Genomic DNA, 18,026 nt, shown 5'->3' on the forward strand with positions numbered 1-18,026 from the left:
TGTTTCAGCTTGAAGACGTGAACTGAAAAGGCTGTTTATGCCCATTGCGGGTCTAGTAGCTGCAAGCTTTGCATCCTTTGAGCAAAGGATTGCTTCGTGGCCTGCTGCAAAAGGCAGTGTCAGTTCCTGCCATGGGTCCCTGAGCCCTGTCCTCCCCCCATCTGTGCTTCTTACCTGTGGAGGCGAAGACTTCCATCTCTCTGGCTAGGCAGTGAGCTTTGAACCAATAATTCGGCGTGCGGGTACAGATCTCACGGGCAGTGGCAGATGATCCCTTGCTGTCATCTGTCATTGCCCCCTGCCATCAGATGCACTAGGTTGGAAGGAGCTCTCGGAGGGAGCCTTGCCAGTCAGGACACGGTGGCTGTGTCCTGCTAATGCTGCCAACTGGTTGCTGCCTAAGGATGCAACTTGCCACAGCTGGGGCTTTGGTATTTGTTACGGAAGGAAAACTGATGTGTCAGTGCAGGGTGGAAGTGTAAGGGGCAGGCTGCAGTCGGCTGAGAAAGGGACACGGGCTTTCTGAGCAGGACTAGTGCTTGCCCCGATGGTGGTGGTAGCAAGACTGCAGTTACCTCTCCTATAATCCAGGAGGCCCAGGGGTTTCTGCAATGTGTACCCCAGCAAGGTGGATGGGCAGCAGAAGAGGTGGGATGCTCCTTACAGCCCAGGCTCCCACCTGCCCTGTTGGTGAGGGATGTGGGAAGTTCCTCCTCCTTGAGCATAGGTCTTGTTCTAGGATTATTTGTGGAGCAGATGCAATCCATGGATTTGATCAGATCCTGCTTGGGTCTTTCATGCTTGGCTCTGTAGCTGTATATAAAACAGAGTAGGGTAACGTGCTTAGGCTCATTACTTTCAGTATGGGCCGGCCTTCTCATGCTTAGTGGGATGCTTTTGGAAGTCTTGAATGTCATATTTGATTTTAGTTATTGTCATGGGGAACAGGAGTAGATGTTATTATCTGCTTTCTGTAATGTAAGGCAGAATGAACAATTCTGGTTTAAATCCAAACTTGGATTTTTTTAGAAGACAAATATTCTGCCGTAACTTCTGCCTTTGTACTTTTCCCTGCACTTAATAGTTGAGTTGAAGATGCAGTAATTCTAACCTGGGCTGGCTGGAAGACTCAGGCCATATTCTAAAGTGAATTGATCAAGTTACCTGGTTTGTTTATTTTAGAGAGAAATCATATGCTTCCTTTTTTTTTCCCCCAGAGACTTTCTAAAAGGATATGCTGGAGTTGTAAATGTGCCACAAAGACAGGTCTGCATGTGAGCTTTCTTTTTGTTTCCCCCCTCAACTCACAAGCACATACCTGTGGAATACCTGAGATCTGGTGTGAACTTTGTGTTCTGTCAAGCCAACGGGTGCTGACCCTGAAGTAAATGATGTGCGTTATTAAATACTCCTGCAGAATGTAGATGAGCCTTTTCCTATTATATTAAGTGTTGTTTTGACTTGTCCTCTTCTTGAATGCCTTCTACGTCCTCTAGCTTTATTTTGCTTTATGCAGAAAGCAGGAGGCTTAGTAATGCTGTAGAAGAGAAGCTTTGGTAGGCTGGAAGCGTGTCAGAACTGTGCCGTAACACGCGGCACGGTGCTGCGAGTCGAAGTGCCGGCGTGTAGGATTGAGGGCAGGGGTGAGGAGGGGAATGGAGGAGTGCTGGCTGTTACCTAGCAATCTCAGAGCTACGAGCAGGCTGCTGGTTTGCATCCACTTCCGAACGTTACGCTGCTGATAAACAGCTTTTGGCAATGGAACCCTAGATTGGGAGGCAAAGAACTAATGAATATAGCATTAAAGTACAAATATGAAAAAAAAATAAAACCACCAAAACCTCCCCGTGCAATCCATGGGGAGATAGTTTAGAGCCATTTCGTTTTAACTCCAGGATCTTTTTTCAATTAGACCATTTTCTAAGTAGTCAGTCTAAACTCTGTGGTTTTAAACTTCAGAGTAAGATGAAGCTGTATGGTTTTACAGTTACCCAACTGGGCATTGGAGAGGTCTTTCACTGAAATAGAGAAGAAAATCCCTTTTTTCCTTTTTCTCTTTTTCTTTTTAAGTAAGCAATATAAATTTCTGTGCCTCTGAAAATTCAAAGTCGTGCAGTATTTTTAAGTGGACTCATGTTGTGCATGCTGTCAAAATAGAAAAACAGTGCTAGGGCTTGTTCTTTGAAGATAAATTGGTTTCCCAGAGACAAGCTCGCTTTCTATTGTCTTAGATTTGTGCTCAGAGATTGCTCCCTTGCAAGGGACCTTCGGAGTAGAAGGTAACAAGTGACAAGTCTGGCATTTCACCTTCATCTGCACGCAGTGGGGTAGAAGTTTGTGTCTCCAGGCCTTTAAGCTTTGTCTGGCCTGCTATACAAAATAAAGAGGAGAGCTGTGCTTGGGGGCTTCTGGCTTTTGCCAAGTTGGTGGTGCAAAATTCGGTGAGCACTATACCAGGAGCGTTCTTGTCTGATGGTGTCTGCGTTTTGTAATGTGGACATGGGCTGTCCCCCTTTTAAGCTGTCGCTCATGTATTGCACACTGCGAGGTACTGCTGAAGAGCCCTGCCGTGTGAGCAAGGCTGCGGGGTGACTGATGCTGTAGCTGTCAGCTCGACTTCTGCCTCTTGCAGCTGGCCACCACGAGACAGGTACATCTCTGGGATTTGTCTTGCTGGCAGCAACATTTAATTCCTTGACAATTTAAAAGTCAATTAAAACCGCATATATTGATGTTGATTTCCTCATCACCTGTCGCTGCCTCATCCTGGAGTGAAAGAGCAAGTGCTGGCCTGAGATCTCAGTGCAAAGTAGCTCTTCAGTGTCACCAAAGATACAGCTGGACTGCTGCAGGAGCAGATGGCGTTAAATGGTCTGCTGTGGGCACAGTTACTTCATGCCCTTGAAGACTGGATACAAATACACTTTATAAAAGTGGGGGGAAAAAAAACAAAAACAAAAAAAAAGTGTTAGTCTGAAACCTGTTGAAGCCTCGAGGTGTTCATGAGGGCATGTAGTCTGGCCGGTTGTGTTTTCTGGCTGTATCACACCGATGTGGATAAACATGAGCTCTGTGTCTGAATCTTCTCCCCAGGGCATTTGGCTTCCGCTTTCTGCAGGTGAATAGTAATGAGGCATAATTCAGCGAAGGAAAGGATTTCTGCCAGCTATGTATAATCCCCACCTGTTACTACTAGTGTAATCATTAACTTGGCCTTTTAAAGTAACTGGAAATAATTATGAGCACAGAGGGCATTAGGTGCTAACAAAACTTCCAGGCATGTCAGCTTCCCTCGGTGTGTTTTTGTTGCTGATTGCCTATAACCCTTGTGACCCGCTGAAAAGTTTTGTACTTACAGGACGCTGAACTAATGTCGAGGTGTGAAAATAAAACCTGCAAACGGGAGAATGACGTAGCTTGGTGCTTTCTTTGTTATTATTGCTATTGCAACTTATTGCAGCTCAGGTGGTTTCATGGTGTTGATCTCTGCTCTTGCCAGCAGTTACCACGAAGAAGCCTGTTGGTGGTCCTTGGGCTGCTGGAATTGGGCGATTTCGGGCTGAACTCCCTTACAGCTACAGAGAGCTGGATTCACGCTGCACCCTCTCTCTCAATGACTTAGACAGCCAAGCAAAATTATTATTATTTTTTAATTATTATTTTCAGTAAACATTTAGGAGAGGACCTGTCTTCTGGCTTCCATCCAGCTTTGTTAGGTTTGGCTGGAACTGGTCGTGCACTAGCTAAGTGGGAGACCAGAGAAATGGAACTGGTGAAACCACGAAACACACAGCCTGCCATTGCCTGAGCCTCGTCCGCAGCAAGTAAAGTTAAAAGGTTGCATATAGGGTACCACAGTCCCTTCAATGTTGTCGCATTGAGATGGTAAATTGTGTGCTGGAATTATGCCTCCTGAGTCCTCAGAGTAGCACATACACTAATAACTTGCATTAAAAACAAACAAACAACAATAAACCCTTGGGATTTTTAAAATAAGCATATAGCTATGGAGGAAAATACAGTAATGGCAGCTTTTCTGGTATTGTCATTGGAGAAACAATAACAAAAAAGCTGACTTTCAAATAAAAAAAAAGCACGTCTTTGTCTGACATTTGGAATTATTTCAGCTTTGTTAAAAAAGGGCTGGCTGTGTTTTAGCAGGGCCTGAACTTGGTGATCTCCAGCTGGCTTTTCCAACATCGGATTCTGTGGGAGCTGGCACAACTTCCCAAGCTTAAGGTGCAGCCCGCTGTACTGACTGAATAAAATGCCAGGACAAATTAATCCGTATGCTCGCTCACTGTAAGGATGAATGACCTGCTAGTTTAAGCAAGTAGGGAGCTTAAAACTGAAGCCTGAGAAAAGCCATGAATTGAACTATGGAGGGCTGGAGGGAAGTAGTGTTGAAACAGGTGAATCTTGGTTGCTGCCTTTTCACTTCAGTCTGAGACAGAATCGCTGATGGCTAAATCCTAATTCAGCTCCATGTCCTGAAATGTAGGTCGTGGATCGCACTGCGAGATCTGGGTTGTGGTAGTTTCTGTGTATTTGGAGGCACCGGCTTCACTTGGAAAGGTTCTTAACAAATTTGGGCCATTGCTGCAGTCCACGTTTTCAGTGAGGAAAAGTAGAAATGTTGGATAGAAAAGTTGACTTTCTCCTTTGTGGTTGACTGGAGTAAGTGACGAAAATAGGTTTACGTCATTAAGGCTGACAGAAATATAACCTTGTCAAATTCATGGCATTACTTCACGAGAGACTGATTTATATGAAACCTGCGGTGTTTGTCTTCAACCCAACAAATGATGGTGACTGAAAGCTTCCATAGATTGTACCTACTAGCCTTGGTATTGTATGATTTCTTTTTGTGTGTGTGTTTTTGAAGCCAAAAGGACAATTTAAAGGATTTTCTTAACTTGGATATGCAAAAGTGAGAAGTTTCATGGCTGCAGCTGAGCAAATGAAACTTAGATTTTCAAGGTATTTGCTGAATACAGCTCTTGTGGCGGGTGCTACTGCCTCTCTTTGAAAGATTAAAGCATATCTAGATGGATCTGTAAGAGCTAGAGCAGCAAAATTCAGATCCTTAGTCTTTCGAGTTGTTTATTATTTTGATATTAGCAGATGGTTCAGTAAGTAGAAAACATTTTAAAGATCCCAGCTTTAAATTCAGTGTAAGTTGCTGGAGATACTCCATTATTTTATCATGGCAGGTATCTGAGACTTAGGAAGTGCTGAGCTGTACTGTTCAGTTTGATGAAAATACTCAACTGAGGTGAAGTGAAGAAAATGTATTTAATATTGTGATGCTGAAGAGTTTAATATAGACGCTTCGGAGTATTTTTACTAGAAATCATAGCATAATCATGTTTTATAAGGACACCTTTGCATTCATTCTCAAAGCTGGTGCTCTGGTACAGTGTCAGCTATTGTAAAATTCCGTGTTTTTAATGTAGTCCTTGGAAATTCATCGCAAACCTTTACTGAGCAGAAATAGGATTGAGCCTGTCCCTTAATAGGGATTCTGTCCTTCAGATGAAATATTAAACCAAGGTCCTTTCTGCTGTGAAGAAATAGTTCCTCCAGAAAGGGCAGGCTGTAACCTTGGCACGTGGGCCAAGATCCCCGCTCTGTCAGGCTGTGATATTCCAGGCTGTACAACAGCAACGCAGCGCTGTGCTGCTCGCTTGCAGTCCCAGATGGAAACTAATTGTGTGCTTGGGAGAATGGGATCCTGACCAGTGAATGGGCATCCTGTGCCACTGCACTGCAAATAAAAAAAATAAAATAAAATAAAAGCAGTCAGTAGTATATGTTTAATACTTAAAGCCTTAAGCTGAACATAAAAAATGCCTTTAATAGTTGTCAGCTAAATAGTTTGTTGTTGGCAGCTTGGGATGACTGTGGTGTTTGGTGTTTGTTTCTTTTTTTAGAAGCCAACCTAAAAAATAGTTCAGGAAGTAATTATTTGGATGGTGTAGTAGTTTGTGGTGCTCAGGACAAAATTTGGAACTCATCCAGCACTTCCCTATAATCATTACCCAAATTGTATCATTTCAAGGAAAACCTATTTTTTCCAGTCCATGCAACATTTGCCTCTTCCCTTTCCCCTCATGTCAACTTTTACATTAGATTCAATATATACTTCTGATTATAAAGCATGCTATCGTGTTTTGCATAGAAAGTAACAGTAAACAAATTACTGTTGACTTCTGTTATGCATCATCTCTAGAAATCTCAGCCATTTGAGCCCTCGGCTTGTTTTACTGCGTGTATTTGCTTGTATTGAACGTGTTCCAGTTCTTCATTTCCCAGGGCATACAAAATTGGTGAAATTCCATGGGAAAGGATTGTTTTTGGGTACGTAAACATAGAGCCAAGCACTTTTAGAGCTCAGGAAGAGGCACTTAGAAGCTGTGGGAGTCAAACACGTCCGTATGGCTTGCTCGTGGACCTTCCTCCAGGCAGCACACTGCGCTGTGAGAGCAGAAGACTCACTTCTTCAGAGATCGCCTTCCCCAGTAGTTTTATCCGTGTTCTCCACGTCAGGAGAAAGCAACTCTGCTGTTATTTCCTGGATGGTGCGTATTTACCTCCTAGAGAAGTTATGCAATAAATAAAGCAAGACTTGGCCTGGCCAAGGTTGATGGAAAGTTCCAAAGGAAATGTCTGTGTATGGTTAGTGTTTGTCTTGAAATTTTTGTTGCACTTGCTAAAAGGAGAAGTAGATGTGTAAACAAACAAAACAAGCTTGAGTCAAGCTAAACATGGAGATTATTTTCCAATTAATCAGATATTTATTATGAAATGTGCAATGTGCAAGTACTTCTTGAAAGATAAACAATAGCTGCCAGGGAAAACAGCAAATCAAAGTGTTCACTACTGTCCCAAACATTTCATTTTCCAACTGGTGTATTGTCATTACGCCAGTAAGCAAAAGTTAACGTGACATGCTAATTTAAAGAATATGTTTTGGCGTCTTTGTGTTTAGCAGTTCATCAGTTTGGCGGAGCCAGCACAAGGCTTTTCACTTGCGCCTTCCACATGCAGCCGTCCAGCTGAGCTCTGCCTCCTGCCAGCCTCAGTGGGCCTGCTGCGGCTCGCTGGATGTCTGACGATGTGATGGGCACGTTGGACTGGCAGCTTCTGGAGGAGGGGGGAGATACCTCTGGAGTTACTGGGAGTGGCCCCAGCCCAGTCTGTTTGGGGTGGGGAACTCTGCTAGCACACTGCAAGTGCTCAGAGCCACCGGCTCTGCTTTCCCGAGTACCCTTCTAAGCGTGTTTATAGAGAGACTTCAACGAGGGGTGAGGCTGTCTGTTCACCAGGATGCTGCGTAGGGCTCTGCAAACAGATTTCCACTGGTCCTCACTCCCAGACACTGAGGGACTGGAGGTGGAAGGACTCGGATGCCCTGAAGTCTGGCTCTGTGGCCAGGGCTGGCCTTTGCAGAATTAAAAAAAAATCAGCTCCTTGGCTCCTGGAGTGTTGTGAGGGCTGTCAGGTCCCTCCAAGAAGGGAGAAAGTGTTCTCTTGGTTTTGTAGGGATTGCATTTGTGTGTGGTAGCAGGGCACTGTGGCTATTTGGTGGCTGGTATGTCTAACAGTGGAAAGAGGGATTTGCAGTAAGGCAGTGAGCCTTGCATAGAGTTGCTTTTGCTGAGAACCCTGTAAGATATTGCCATAAAAGTCAGTATGCTGTTACGCCCTCCTCCTTCCCACTGTCCTGCTGCCACTTTCTTATTTATAGAGCTTTTCCCAAGAACTTTCTTGTCATCCCACCCTTGTGTGTCTTGTGTGTGTAAAAGTGCTGGAGGAGCAGCACACGCTGTCCATGGAGCAGTGCTTTTTGCTGCTTCTAATCTTCATTGTGCTGAGCAAGAGAAGGTTTTGTCTTTTATGGGGCTTTTGATGAGCTTTGGAAAAGTTCTGCTCTCACTAATGTCTTCTAACGCCTTTTTCCAAAACAATGAACTTTGAAATAATTGGACCTTGAAAATTCAGTGATTGTCTTCCAGATAGCACGTCTGAAAAGTGTGCGCCTGCTTTCAGAGAGTGTCTCAGATGCTTAACATTTTAAAATGCCATTACAAATAAACAGTCGTTGGCAGTATCTGCTGGAGATCTCACTGCTGAATTAAGGTAAAAATCGTGTAACAGAACTCGTGCTCTCTGCCACACAAATCAGACAAAGTTCTACTTTTCTCTGCTTTTTTGGAGACCTGGAAGATTTGCATCAGTTCTCAGGCAGTAAAAGGATTTGGCTCCATGCACCAAAATACCCACCAAGTGGCAAACCCACGGTGTGCTGAGCAGGGGAAGGACACAAGGGCATGGTCCCTGCCTCAGGGATGCTCGCCTCAGCTTGCAGTGTGCAGGATAAGCACATGAACAGGAACTCCTCAGGTACTGTTCTGGATGGGGAATTCTTTCTGGCATATTTTTAGAGGATTCGATAGGCTGCCTAAGAATTTTCTGGGGGGAGAAAAAGTTTTTTAATTTATGTGTTTTTAAACAGTTGGAACAGCATAAAAGATGATGCCAAGAAAGGCAGAATGCTCGTAAGCAAAAGAGAGCAGAGCCTGGGATGATCACTGTAAAAGGCAGCCACTGCTGGTGTCATTTTTCCGAAGAGATGAGGATGGAAAATGTAGTGACAGAGTCCTGACATCCACAAGAATTAGTTTTCTTTTTTTGACCAGCAGAAAATGCTGTCCCTCTTCTATAGTTGAGGGGGATTTTGGAAACATAAATAACTTCAGCGGGTCTGTTCAAAAACAGCCAGAGCATTGATGGCACAGGTTTTACTTGGAGTACAGCAACTCTCCAAGTCAAAATGGTAGAAATAATTGTTTACTTTAACATCAAACTTGTTGTTCTGTTGACAGGCAGGCCATGCATATTTTCAATCTTTTGATAGTTCAGGCTAGAAATAGCCAGGCCTGCAAAACCCGTCCTGCTTGAGCAGTGTGCTCTGTCATTTGTGTCTGTAATGCTGCACGGTGCCAGAATCAAGTTTATAATATGCATCCTCAAGTAGTTTGAACAGTGTTTGAGTTCTTATTTACTGGGAGATAAGTGCTTCTCGAGTATCTACAAACTTGGAATGGATGTGGAGCACCAGATTTAATGCGCCCTTGTAGCAACACTAATAATCTTGTTGAACTATTGGGTGTCAGCATAGCTCAAATGCTTGCTCGCTCCTTTTTTGTGTGATCTCCCTACAGCACAGTAAATGTCAGTAATTATTCCCACATTATTTTAAATGCCATTGCTAAGGCCAACTCTTTTAAAATGCCAGTTCTGCTTAAACTTAAAGATATCGTAATTACGTTAACTCTAGAAGAACTTTTAAGGAAATAAATAACCTGTGGATCCATGAGACTTGAAATAAACAATTTCTTTTATCAGCAACCAGAATCTTGCTCATCTTCATTCATGTGTACTTTCAAAGAAATGTCAATACTTGGAATACACTTCCTGTACTTTCATTAAGATGCCTATTTATATAATGTATAATATTTATATAAATATATACATCATACTTGTATAGATAAATGATTTAGTAAGGGAAGATCAAACCCTCAAGATTTTGCGTAAGTTGCTTTCAAGACTTCCATTCTATCTTATTCATGACAAAGCTTTTTGAGCAAAAAAAAACAAAACACCCCAAGCTCATAAAAATCCTGTGCTGCCTAATTTGGGCAGCAAGCCATTGGCTGTGCTCGAGTCATCTGCCTGATTTCACATGGTGTATCAGCAGTGTGCTGCTTGAGTATCTCCAGATTCTGGATGTCCTCAAAGGACCAGAAGGTCTTGTTCTACGCAGAAAATATACAGAGCTACCTGGTTCTCTGTGGGTCACCCTTCATCAACCGTTGGCGTGGCCAGAACAGACAGGACCTACCTCTTCCACTATTCCCTGCTATGTTGGGTGATTTCATGTGGTCTGCATGGTCGTGCTTAAGAGAGAGTGCTTTAAGTGAGGAGAAACAGGTAGGAAAGAGCGTTCTTTGGAGAACCGAGGGCCAGGAATAAGTACTAAGTGAGATACTGGTTAAGTCAGACAGGAGACCCCTGTTTCTCCTCAGAGGAGGTGGAAGGCCATGCTTCTTTAACCATAAAAACTGTGTGGTTTGCAAACTGTTGGCAGGGAGAGCAGCAGCATCAAAATGCTCGTGGAGAATGATGTTGGAATCTGCTTTGTAATTACAAGCTGGGGTGCTTCCACTTCCCTCTCAATTAGTAGTTGCATGCTTGTCGCAGAATAAAATAATTTTTATGTCATTAATATTCAGGACTAAAAATGTTATTCCTTCAATCACTTTCAGATTTTTTTTCCCCACACAAAGTGTAGGTGACGAAATGGAAGAAAGAAAGGAATGATCAGGAACAGATGCGGAGTATTTCAGTGACTATCTGAGTAGGGTGGAGGATATTACTGCATCTGAACTTACCAGTTTGTCTCCTAGCTGTCACAGATACTCTCTCTGTAGGCCAGTCTACACCTGAGCTTCAGTTGGTGTTTGAGGTTTCTAACATCTATTCTTTCACTTGGGACACAGATTAATCTCAATAAGCCTTAAAGTATAGCACTTTATATTCAGAAAGATAATCTCTCACACTTTCTTTTTTCTTCTATCCGTTTCCCAGGCTGCCTGACACTTCTAAGCCATAATTTACTTCTTTCCTGTTCTAGCAAAAGCAGCTCAAAAGAATGTGGGTCACTGTTTTGTGGATACTTTGCCTTGATACACACCTATGCTATTCATAACAGTAAGATATGTTGATATGCAAATTATGTAGATTGTCTGCTAGCTTCTACATTACCAGTTTTGGAGGGAAGAAGTCAAAAGATGCGCACACAGCACTGCTAGGTTCGCCTCCCACAAGTATCCTTCCTAATAGTGTCTGATTACATTCCTTCTGTATTGGCATCGTTCTGAGAAGTGGCAGGCTTCTGAGTCGTGCAGAGCTCCGTCCTTAAACTGGAATAAAATGTTACTTCTGTACTTGCAAAGGTTGAGATCACTGGAAAAAAGGAGCTTGTATCCACAGACTTTGGTAAAATTAATGCCGGTTTTAACATCCCTTGCATGACATACATGATGTGACATGGTATACGAATGGTTTTGTACATTGAAATTTGTTCCTCTTGTTCTGCTTCCTGATGCTCACAACTTAAAAGATCATCTCATGACATGATGCAAATTGCTTAGCCTTATTGTATGTCTATGGAAGACGTGTTCTTCTCGCTGAAGTAGCGTGTGGAAGGTCTTAAGACTTGAGTTAATTTGTCAGTAGCCTGAACTACAACTTTTCCTTTCTGTTTGTCGTTGGCTAAAATGACAGAAAGCAGAGCCAGTCAGCCAACTCAGCCAATTAATGAGCGTTATACAATTAAGGAAAGCTGAGCTGTTCAATTAAGTTTCAATCTCTTGTGATGTCAGCGTGAATCTTCTTGTCTAGAGGGCTGGGTATGCCACAGCTTTCAGAAGGTACTAGCAGTAAGTGATCATCAGATGAATTTCAGGAACACTTCTGAAATGTGGTTAAATAAGCTCCTGCCAAAGGCAATTCTGTTAGCTTATGGCATTTCTGATCTCTGCTTAATTAGAAATATTGAACTGTTCCTGTTTATTTACAGACACAGTGCACTCTTTTTCCCCTCTGGTATCCGTATTCCAGTTAGTGCTGTTGTCTCTGTAACACGGAAAAGCAGTGTGATAAAGGAACTAGACTGCAGGCTTTCTGCTTTCTACTGTCTGGTGCGTGTTGCTCATGTAGATACACAATGAAATTCCCATTCCACAGAGCTCAAGAGGTGAGTAGCACGTTAACCATTAATCTAGAATTGCCGTTGAGACGTTGCCAACTGTGATGACAACTTTAGCTACCACTTTTAGGTGCACTAAACACATGCAATCTTATTCTGATTTGTCAAGACATTTTTTCCTTTCAATTTTACGCAGACACTGTAGCTGCAAGGGCAGTGTAAAATCATTCTTGAAAAGTATGTTATGGGCTTTGAATTCTGCATCTCGTATACACAAAGCTTTATTGTGTATTTGCCATGGAAAGCATCTGTCACACTGCCATTAATTTGTCAATGATATTCTTATTAAATGCCCTGTTAGATTAAAGAAATTCAGTTTTCAGATTGATGGTAGGGGCTTATGAGTCTTAGGTATGCAGTTGCTTCAAAGGCAAGAAATTTAAGGTTAACGTTGGTCTATGAGAAGCTGACTTGAGTAATTGGTTGTTATTGTGAAAATTGCTTTTTATATCTGATGGACTCAATTAAAGCTGCATTTCTTGAATGAACTGCCTAGCTGCCACACAGGCAGAAGACAGATTGTAGAGATGTATGTGATATTGTTGTCGAGCCCTTGGGAATGAATGGTCCAGTCAGGATTAAATCAAATTGTTTGGGTGCCGTAATGGGAAGACTCAGGTTTGCTTTTATCCCTCCGGCTAGCTGGGAAATCTCAGCACTACGTTGTGAACTGCGAGATTGTGCTGTCATACGAAGATCATAATAGTAGCAGTGAGGAATGCATGTTATCTCCAAGTTGTTTTGGCCCACTTAGTGCAGCATTTGATGTATCTAATACATTGTTTATACTGCAAAGTAAAATATTTCATCTATTACATTGGAATGAAAATAAACAAAACTGAAACCAAGGAAAAAGGCGTGAAGAGTAAATATTTGGGGGAAAATATTACTCTGTGCCTCTTTCTAGCACTTTAATTGCTAAGAAGTAATTCCTGCGGTATTTCTTATAATTTCTGTCAGTTCCTTGCAGTGCCTAATTCCAAGAAACGCCACTACAACAAATGGATTTAGTCCTGTCCATAAAATGACTGTTTTGGGGTTGTTCTACTCTCTGCTTTCCTGCAGTGACAACCGTAGCAGACTCGCGTTCTGCCCAGTGCTGCCTCACGGCTTAATGAAATAGAGGATTTTCCATGCTCTCAACTGGATTTAGCCTATGGCTGTGAATGTCCTGTAGCACACGAGTAATGGCTTTTAGAGCTACATCTGCCAAACCTCCTGTCTGTGATTTGTGTGAGCACCATTAGGAGGCTCTGGGCTCGGGTGCCACAGGCTTGGCTTTGGTTTGGTTTGGAGGATGAGTGGGGGGAGGAGGGTGGCAGCATCTTCTCAGCCCTGCACCTTCAACCAGATTCTGCTTTTTGCTCGTGGCTGTCAGCATCCCTCACCTGACTGCAGTGACTGACCGAGCCCTGGGACCTCCTCTTTAATTTCCCTGGATGGGAATTAAAAAGAAGTGTAACTTCTAACCTGTAACTTAGTCATGTATAGTGCAGGGCTAGAACTGGTGTGAATGCCATAAAAAGTAAAATGTGTGTGGAGCTGTAGAAAATCAGTCCAGCATGCTTATTTTCTAAGAAAATTGTCTGATGAGATATAAACTGATGGCACTTGGTAGAAATGAGACTGGGATCCAGTTTCAGAAGTATCCGTGATGCAAACGAGGATGACACCTTGCTGAGCGTCTCCACAGCTACAGAAGCAGTGCTTACAGCCTGCTCAGTATTGTGGCTGCTGATGTGGATTAAAACATAGGACAGTTGTCTTTCATACGCTCTAATTAACATTTAAATTTAACCTGTAGCAAGACAATATTATTATTTTTTTCCAGTTACAGGAAAACTGTTGGAGTAGATTTGCTTTTTTTTTTTTTTTTTTTCCCCTCTGCTAGAAGCACATCAAGCATCCACAGACAACTGAATGCAGTGATTCTCAGTGGGATAGCCAGAAACGGACAGAAAACACGATAGTATTCCTGCTACTGTTGCCGAGATGGGAAAGAATAATTCCCAAACTTGGCAGCTTGAGACATTCAGCTGCCAAGTGATTTTTACATGCAGCTCTGGGTATTAGCTTCAGTGCAGAGGAGGATAAAGGAAAGAAGGTGTGAAGGGATCAAATTCATTTATAGTTCATTGTCGTCTTCTACCATGGGTGATGTTAAATAACTTGTACTCAGCCTGTGTCAAAGTGGTGTTTGCTGTGGCATTACTATCGGGGGTGGGGGGGAAGACAGATTGGTTTCTGGAGGAACGCTATCTGCTCTCCTGCATCTGGGGATTTGTAGTGAGATATGGTAAGAGCTAGGAAGATTTGAAGGTGAGAGGATAATAAATTACAAAACAAACAACAACAACCCACCCACCATAGTGTTAAGGCAACATGTAAGCAGAAACATAAGCACTCAACATACAAGGTTCTCATAGTGGGCTTTCTCCTATAGCACTGCAAATCCTGTATTAACCCTGTTACTGCCTCTCATGTGAGCTGTGGGGGCACAACAGCATGCATTTCAGAAACAAAACAAAGCGTGGATCCTGATCTTATATGGATGTAAGACTTCAGTGTAACATTTTAAGATAATATTTTATCTTTGATATTTCACTTGCTCAGAAGCAAATGCTCACAACACAGCACTTACTAGCAAAGTATGAAGTGAGCAGATTTATGAGGCTGTCCCATTGTAAGTGCAGTGTCAGGTGTTTCAAGATGCCATTTGTACAGCTAGAAGGGCTCCAGACCTCACTGGCAGTGAACTTAGCTATGGGTGGGCAGGACCTTGAGGTGGGCCTGGTTGTTTTAGGGATGACCTAAAATGCTCCTGGATTTAATTGACTTGTTCATTGCCTTCAGACGTTGGCCCTGTTGGGCTGGTTTACTGCTGCCAGGTTCTCAAGCAGACCCAGTGAAGTCCTTCATGGGGTGCTTCTGAAAAACAAGAAGACTTTTCCTAGCAAACTTCACGAATGCGGAGGTGGTACCTCCTTTTGCCAGTGTGATAATGCTTAAACCTGTAGCATTGTCTGCCCATTTTCCTGAGCAAACATGCATGGTTATGAGGCACGAGTTTCTAAAGATAATTTTGGAAATAAATACTGCTTGCACCTGTGGGCCCTGCAACCCCCTGCTTGGTTGCTAAATCTTCTGAGCACCTGCAGGCCTCCTGTATGCTCGTAAGTCACTCCAGGCTGTTGCTTTTGGGTGAATTCAGCTTGCTTCCCTTTTTAAGAACTGAACATCAGCTATTACCGAGAATCAAGTGTGTACATTTTCAAATTATTAGATGGACAATTTCTTCAAATGACTGCTAATGAGCAAAATGTACTTAGCATCTGACCTTCAGGCTGGCTGGATGCGTAGGGTCTGAGCGATGTAGCTGTTCCTTCTGCTGATGAGCACAGCTTCTGGTACAACTGGGGTTTCAGTTCAGAGATTAGCACTTGCTAATTCAGTTCTCATTTCTGAGAATATTCAGTAATATCACTTAATTCAACGTTTCCATTAACTTCCCAGCTATGTAAGTTGTTCTCTTAGAGTGCTTATGGCAAAGGCAATAAAGGCAAGCCAAGCCTGTTCCTCTGTGCTTGAGAGAAGACTCAAGTGCTGTATTGCTATCACCTGTGCTGATGAGCACCTGAAATGAGTTAAACCATATAGCACTGAGTTTCAGACGGTTTCTAAGAAATTGCTCTTGTTGTGAGCACAGAAATTCTCTGGCTGCGCTTTCTGCTGACTGCTGTGGAATGTGTCTGCCCAATTTCTGGTGAGTTGGTAGCAGAAGATACAGGATTTAAGACATGGTTAGTTGGTGCCAAGCCAGAGCTACCCAGCCTGCCTGAGAAGCTGTACCTCTGCCTGGGCTGGCATAAGCACATGGCACAGCCTCTTGGAAATTTGGGGGAGCCCTCTGGAGACTGCATGCCCTTAGCACTGACCGTTCAGGTGGGAAGAAGGAACATAAGGGATTGATAGGACACGTTTATGCTCCCCACACCTAGAGTTTTCAGGGCTGAAGAGGGCTGCTGGTGCATGTTGTGTGTCTGGTGAGCAGGAGGGAGCTGCGGGTGATGGCCATGCCAGGGATAGGGACAGAGCCTGGGAACTCTCCTTGGGCAAATAATGACAAGCAGAGCTCATGGGAAGGCAGCTTGCTCTTTGTGGCCTAGAAACTGGAGAAAAGCGTGCTGTCTTGTCAAGGTTTGAAGAGCTAACTTTAGCAGAGGTGTTTATTGAAAATTAATGTTATATTCTGGAAGACCTTAGATGACCTGAGAAATTTCTTCAGATGATGGCATTACGTAAGGATGGTAGGAAACTAGGTAGACTTTGAATGCAGCCTTTTCTGGTCGTGGCTCAACTATATGCAAATTTACAAGTTATTTTTAACAGTTGTTTCTTTTTGGCTGATGCTCTTATAAAATATTTACAGTTCTGGTAGTTTACTTTTGTGTACTTAGTGACTGATCCTTGCAATGCTGCAACATTAAAATGGGGTAGTTTTCCTTGTTTTTAAGGGGGACAGCTTATTGCACGTGTTACGTATCTGCATGGTAATTGGAATTATTTGCATAGTTTTCTTTTAATCTGAAGATCCCCAGAAGTCCCAGCTAATCTCCAACAAAAACATTTGTATTCATACTATGAGAAGCATTGCTGTTGCGACTTCAAAACATGCTTCCACTGTGACTGGCTGATTAATGCTTGTTTTCAAGGATTCTGTGTTTATTTTGCATCCTATTTCCATCTTGCCTTCAAACATGTTGTGAGACTGCGAAACTGGTCATAAAAGCAGAGGCTGACCCTGTGAATTTTATGGCCTGTCATATACTTGCTGGTCACAGAGCAGCAGTATTATTCTTATGCAGTTCTTGGATTTTACACATGAAAGATGAAAGCAACTTTAAGTAAAACACTTCTCTCTTACGGTCAGGATATAGTAAGTCCAGCTCATATGTACATGAGATAATTTTACCTCTAGGAAGCCCTCAGTGGCTGAAGTGAAGCTTCCAGTGTCCAGATGCTGACCATTTAAGTCTCTCCCCATCTGCACTTCATTGCTTAAATAAATATAATAATGAAAATGGATGTGAATAAGCATGTGAATAGCGTTCTCTCAGAAAAAATAGTAGCTCAACACAGGATGTAGATGGTTTTCGTTCTACAGAGAGAATGGCCAGGAGGCACTAGGGTAAGAAACAGAGTGAGTAAAGGACAAGGGCTAATGTACCTAGTGGGAGCTGGCAGGCTGGATCGTTTCCCTTTGGTCTCTTGATGCCTAGAAAGGGAAAGAAAATAAAGACTCAGAAATGAGCTTAGTGTATGAGGAACCACAGAGTGACTGGGTGGTGTCTGTGACAGCGATGCGTATCTAGGACTTGTTTATTTCTAGCTTGTGTGCCTCATGTTTGGAAGCAGATGAGCTATTTGGTCACAGTCCTGCAGCACAGCCTTCTTGGTAAGGTGGAGTAACTTAGTATTTTGGATAGTTATTTTAGTCTTCGTTATTACTAGTAGCTTATAATAGTTCATTAATTTGTTTCTTTTAAGGTGTGTTTATCTGGAGAGTGACAGACACGCTATGTCTAAACCATGCGGTCACTGAACAGAGCTGTCCTCTTAGCTTTCTGGCCTTAACTCAAAATGTGCTTTCATGTTGGCAAAGGGAAAATTTTTGGACTGTGTTCAAGGTCCCAAGATTTTACCATATCTGGATGTCCACTTGCCTGTGTTTGTTCCCCTTTGGCTTTCATTTTTCAACAGCGCTGCAGAGAGAGCACTTACTGGCAGCAATGCCGAAGGAAACAGCGACTTCTGAGTGACAGATGCAGAGTCTTCTCCGCAATCGTGCTCAGAGCAAGTGACTGCAGCTATTCACATCTCCAGCTTAACTCCCAGAACTTGCCTCCTTCGTTTGGAGAACGCGGACGGCTTAATGGCTGTGCGGCTGATTAAAACTAGTCAGGGCTACGCAAATCCAGAGATGTAGACAGCCATCAGTTGCCAACTGAGTTAAAACAGATTGTTAGCCAGCTCTCTGTTGATGTGATTAATGACCCGAGTTGGTTGTTTTTAAGCATATCGCTGCCAAAGCGTGCTAAACAATAAAAACAGGAAACGTGAGCGTCTCCAACCTCTTCGCTACTGTGGTGTCACCAGACATAGCGGAACAGAGGCTGTGCCGTGCGTGGGC

General features: G+C 43.0%; 1 protein-coding gene across 10 annotated transcripts in view; it reads left to right on the forward strand.

Moving 5' to 3' along the window:
• The window catches only part of PLCB1 (phospholipase C beta 1), a 376,029-nt gene that overhangs the window by 24,439 nt on the left and 333,564 nt on the right, over positions 1-18,026 (forward strand). The window contains exon 1 of one of the 10 annotated variants that reach the window (XM_072035249.1): positions 15,547-15,599. The exons of the other annotated variants lie outside the window; for them this stretch is intronic. The gene's annotated coding sequence lies outside the window, so the exon portion shown is untranslated. Of the gene's footprint in view, positions 1-15,546; positions 15,600-18,026 lie in introns of those variants that run through there. 10 annotated transcript variants of the gene reach the window in all.

Source organism: Anas platyrhynchos, chromosome 3 (genome assembly GCF_047663525.1).
Source record: "Anas platyrhynchos isolate ZD024472 breed Pekin duck chromosome 3, IASCAAS_PekinDuck_T2T, whole genome shotgun sequence".
NCBI classification, from domain to species: Eukaryota; Metazoa; Chordata; class Aves; order Anseriformes; family Anatidae; genus Anas; species Anas platyrhynchos.